This window comes from Salvelinus sp. IW2-2015, linkage group LG27 (assembly GCF_002910315.2).
Source record: "Salvelinus sp. IW2-2015 linkage group LG27, ASM291031v2, whole genome shotgun sequence".
In the NCBI taxonomy this organism is placed as follows: domain Eukaryota; kingdom Metazoa; phylum Chordata; class Actinopteri; order Salmoniformes; family Salmonidae; genus Salvelinus; species Salvelinus sp. IW2-2015.
The window spans coordinates 19,499,647-19,504,646 of NC_036867.1; the positions used below are offsets into that span (position 1 = coordinate 19,499,647).

The 5,000-nt window shown below is 49.0% G+C and overlaps 1 long non-coding RNA gene across 1 annotated transcript in view; it reads right to left on the reverse strand.

Annotated features, from left to right (window-relative positions):
* Window positions 1-1,312: 1,312 nt before the first annotated feature.
* The window catches only part of LOC139023101 (uncharacterized), a 12,342-nt gene continuing 8,654 nt past the window's right edge, over window positions 1,313-5,000 (reverse strand). Inside the window, exon 2 of the long non-coding RNA XR_011474248.1 lies at window positions 1,313-1,499. This is a non-coding gene — a long non-coding RNA (uncharacterized lncRNA). The remainder of the gene's footprint in view (window positions 1,500-5,000) is intronic.

Here is a 5,000-nt window from a genome sequence, read left to right on the forward strand (position 1 = left end):
CACACACACACACACACACACACACACACACACACGCATTGAACATCGACACACATCAACAACGATGAGTAAAACTAGTGGCAGGCCCGTGCCCATGAAAAACACATCATTAAACTATAATGAATGCCACCGCTGCAGAGAGATGAGAGGTGTGTGTGGAGAGGGTTTTCTGTGTGACCTTCAGAAAACCACTGCACACTCCGCTTTTTACTGTACATTTGTGAAAGCAGAGAACTGTAATCGCACACCGCCCAAACGCAGTACAGGAGCTGGATGCAAAAAAGATGGCATTCTCCCAAAAGGTCAGTGATAGTACTCGTACATTCTGACTGACTTGGTCTTTTGTACGTGTACTAACCTATATGAATGAATGTTTGTTGTTGTCCATAAAGAGGGACATCTTTCCACAGCTCACCACATGGACAAGAAGAAATACTCCTCCCCCTTGACCGGGGAACCATGACACTGACACGCAGTGTTGTTCATTGAGTTACGCACATTCACACAGTAACCTATACACGCTAACCAATCTTGTCTGTCTTTTCATACTCCTGGTCGAGAAGATACCATAACTAATATAGGGGAGTGGATGGCAACCATTTTGTGTGCAGCGGAGCCGCAGCGAGCTAGTGTAACCCTATGAGGGGCAGAGTTAGCTGGGGGACAATGTCGGCATCTCTCTCCACCAGTTTCAAAGGCTTGTCTCCACAGTCAATGGTGCCTACGGCAACTGTAGATGAAAACCGGAATCAAAGAGGTCCCAGAACCCCACTCCTGGGACACAGGAGCTGGATAAAGGAGGGTCGGGTGTAGGGGGATAGATGCCCAAAAAGGCTAACCGCTGCGTGTGATGATGTTACACCCTTCTACTCTTTCGTGGCTCCAGTCGCTCTGCACTCCATCAAGGAGCTCTGGGAGGGTCTCGTTGCATTCGCTCCTGTAGAGAGGCGCTTGTGCTGCAGAGTAGTGAGAAGACTTTGCGGTGTGTGCATGCATTTGTGTGTTTATAGGTGTGTCAGTGTGTGACTTAGAGAACGTGTGTGTTTTGAGAGAGAGAGCGATAACAAAAGTAAAAATTGAAACGAGATTGAGAAGATGTTGAGAACGTAACCAGCCCCAGCTCGTGTTTATTATTTATATTTAAAAAAACACAGACATACGCTCGCTTTGAGTTGCTTTAAAAAAAATTATTAAAAAAATAATGTTCTGTGGCTGTGTTACCCGCAGCTTACCGCCTGCTGAAAAGCTAGCTTGAGGATGGGCAAAAACTCTGTGAGAGAGAGATCTGACAAGCGACATCTGAACACTATACTCAGTTTTCTTCAGGGCCTGTTTATTCCACAAAAATTGTCAGTAGGAGGCAAAACGCTCTTTTTAATTGACTGAAGTCTGGGGTTTCTTTCTCTTTCTATGTTTCCATCTCCGGCTATCTTTCTCCCACTCTCTTTTCACCCATGGACTCCATCTTGTCTGTCGCCCCTCTTGTACGGTTTCGTCACCTGGGTTGTATTCAATAGACAAGCACACAACAGAAAACATTTAAAAACATTTCACAACCGAAAATGAAAATCAAAGTTTCTAATTGGACAAGTCCAGGTAGTACCTTCCCGATTCACTTGGTTTTCTTCCATTTTGTGCCTAATGAACGCAACCCTACTCTAGCTGGAATCTTGCGTTAGTGTCATGTTTTGTCTTTGATCATCATGTCTTGTCCCTGTGCTTCCCTCTGCTGGTCTTATTAGGTTCTTTCCCTCTTTCTATCCCTCTCTCTCCCCCTTCCTCTCTCCCTCTCTCGCTCTCTCTCTCTATCGTTCCGTTCCTGCTCCCAGCTGTTTCTCATTCTCCTAACGACCTCATTTACTCTTTCACACCTGTCCCCTATTTTGCCCTCTGATTAGAGTCCCTATTTCTCCCTCTGTTTTCCGCTTCTGTCTTGTCGGATTCTTGTTTGATGTTTGCTGTTCTGTGTCCTTGTTCCGCCCTGTCGTGTTTTTGCCTTCTTCAGATGCTGCGTGTGAGCAGGTGTCTATGTCAGCTACGGGCCTGTGCCTTCCTGAAGCGACCTGCAGTCTGTGGGTCGCGTCTCCAGTCGTTCCTCTCTACTGACGAGAGGATTTCAGTTTCCTGTTTTGGATTTACCTATGATAATTTCCAGGAGAATCATTGTTTTGTTAAGCCTGAATAAAGACTCTGTTTCTTTTAGTCGCTTTTGGGTCCTCATTCACCAGCATAACAGAAGAATCCGACCAAGAATGGACGCCAGCGACTACGGATCTCGCTACACTGCCGTCGAGATCAGGGAGCAATGCTCGCAGACACGAGAGGAATTGTCTGCTGCTCGTCATGCCGTTGAGACCCCTGTCCGCTCAGGTCTCCGATCTCTCAGGACAGTTTCAGAGTCTTCGTCTCGTGCCACCAGCTACTTCCTGGTCTTCCGAGTCCCCGGAACCTAGGGTTAAATAACCCACCATGTTACTCTGGGCAGCCCACTGAGTGTCGCTCCTTTCTCACCCAGTGTGATATTGTGTTCTCTCTCCAGCCCAAACACATACTCAAGAGAGAGAGCTCGGATCGCTTACGTCATATCACTCCTTACTGGTCGGGCTCGGGAGTGGGGCACAGCTATCTGGGAGGCAAGGGCTGAGTGTTCTAAGTCTAGACGATTTTGAACTTTAAAGAAGGAGATGATACGGGTTTTTTGATGCGTTTTCAGTGGGAAGAGAGGGCTCCTGGAGGACTGGCCTTCGCCTCATATGTCAAGGTGATCGATCTCAAACGGATTACTCTATAGAGTTTCGACACTTGCTGCATCCAGTGACTGGAACGAGCCGGCGTTGCTCGCTCGTTTTCTGGAGGGACTCCACGCTGAGGTTAAGTGATGAGATTCTCTCCCGGAGGCGTTCTTCCAGCGGTGGACTCTTTGATTGCACTGGCCATCCGCATAGAACGCACGGGTAGATCTATCGTCACCGAGGCTCGGTGGAAGAGAGCTCGCGTTAACGGTGTTTCCCCTCTCCCCGTCAGTCTCAACCATCTCCTCCACCGTGCTCAGAGACTGAGCCATGCAAGGCACGCTGGGAGGTATCGCATCTCGACTAAGGAGAGGGAACGGAGAAGCACCCAACCGCCTTTGCCTCTATTGCGGTTCTGCTGGACATTTTGTCATGTCATGTCCAGTAAACACCAGAGCTCACAGTAAGCGGAGGGCTACTGGTGAGCGCTACTACTCAGGTCTCTCCATCCAAGATCCTGTACTACCTTGTCGGTCCATCTACGTGGACCGGTTCGGCTGCTTCCTCGCAGTGCCTTGATAGACTCTGGGGCTGAGGGTTGTTTATGGACGAAGCATGGGCTCGGAAACATGACATTCCTCTCAGACAGTTGGGAAGCCCACGCCCATGTTCGCCTTAGATGGTAGTCTTCTCCCGGTATCAGATGTGAGACACTACCTTTAACCCTCACAGTATCTGGTAACCACAGTGAGACCATTTCCTTTTTGATTTTTTTCGTTCACCTTTTACACCTGTTGTTTTGGGTCATCCCTGGGCTAGTAGTCATAATCCTTCTATTAATTGGTCTAGTAATTCTATCCTATCCTGGAACGTTTCTTGTCATGTGAAGTGTTTTAATGTCTGCTATCCCCTCCTGTTTCTCTGTCCCCTCTACTCAGGAGGAACCTGGTGATTTGACAGGAGTGCCGGAGGAATATCATGATCTGCGCACGGTCTCTCGGCTCCAGAGCCAGCTCTCTTCCTCCTCACCGGTCGTATGATGGTTGTATTGATTCTCCTTCCGGGGACACCCCCCTCGGGGTAGACTATACTCTCTGTCGGCTCCCGAACGTAAGGCTCTCGAGGATTATTGTCTGTTTCTCTCGACGCCGGTACCGTGGTGCCTTCTTCCTCTCCCGCCGGAGCGGGGTTTTTCTTTGTTAAGAAGAAGGACGGTACTCTGCGCCCCTGCGTGGATTATCGAGGGCTGAATGACATAACGGTTTAAGAATCGTTATCCGCTTCCCTTATGTCGTCAGCCTTCGGGATTTTGCAGGGAGCCAGGTTCTTTACTAATTGGACCTTCGTAACGCTTACCATTCTCGTACGCATAGAGAGGGGACGAGTGGAAAACGGCGTTTACACTCCGTTAGGCCATTGGAATACCGGGTTCTGCGTTCGGTCTCTCGGCTAATGCTCCAGCTGTCTTTCAGGCATTAGTTAATGATGTACTGAGGAGACATGCTGAACATCTTTGTTTTCGTTTACCTTGACGATATCCTGATTTTTCACCGTCACTCGAGATTCATGTTCAGCACGTTCGACGTGTACTCCAGGCGCCTTTTAGAGAATTGTCTCTACGTGAAGGCTGAGAAGTGCGCCTTTCATGTCTCCTCTGTCACATTTCTCGGTTCGTGTATTTCCGCTGAAGGCATTCAGATGGATCCCGCTAAGGTCCAGGCTGTCAGCGATTGGCCCGTTCCTAAGTCACGTGTCGAGTTGCAGCGCTTTCTCGGTTTCGCTAATTCTATCGGCGTTTTCATTCGTAATTTCGGTCAAGTGGCTGCCCCTCTCACAGCTCTGACTTCTGTCAAGACTTGCTTTAAGTGGTCTCCGGTTCGCCCAGGAGCTTTTGATCTCCTCAAAGAAGCGTTTTACATCGCCCCTATCCTTGTTACTCCTGACGTCACTAAACAATTAATGTGTCGAGATTGGACGCGCAGAGGTGGGGCTGCGAGACTTTCGGTCTACAGCCTTTCCATTCGTACTATCATCCTTGCCTTACTCTCTGCTGTCGCCATCGGAAGCCAACTATGATGTGGGTAACCGCGAACTGCTCGCCATCCGCTTAGCCATAGGCGAATGGCGACAGTGGTTGGAGGGGCGCACCGTCCTTTTTGTCGTTTGGACTGACCATAAGAACCTTGAGTACATCCGTTCTGCAAACCGACTTAATGCAGCGTCAAGCTCGTTGGGCGTTGTTTTTCGCTCGTTCGAGTTCGTGATTTC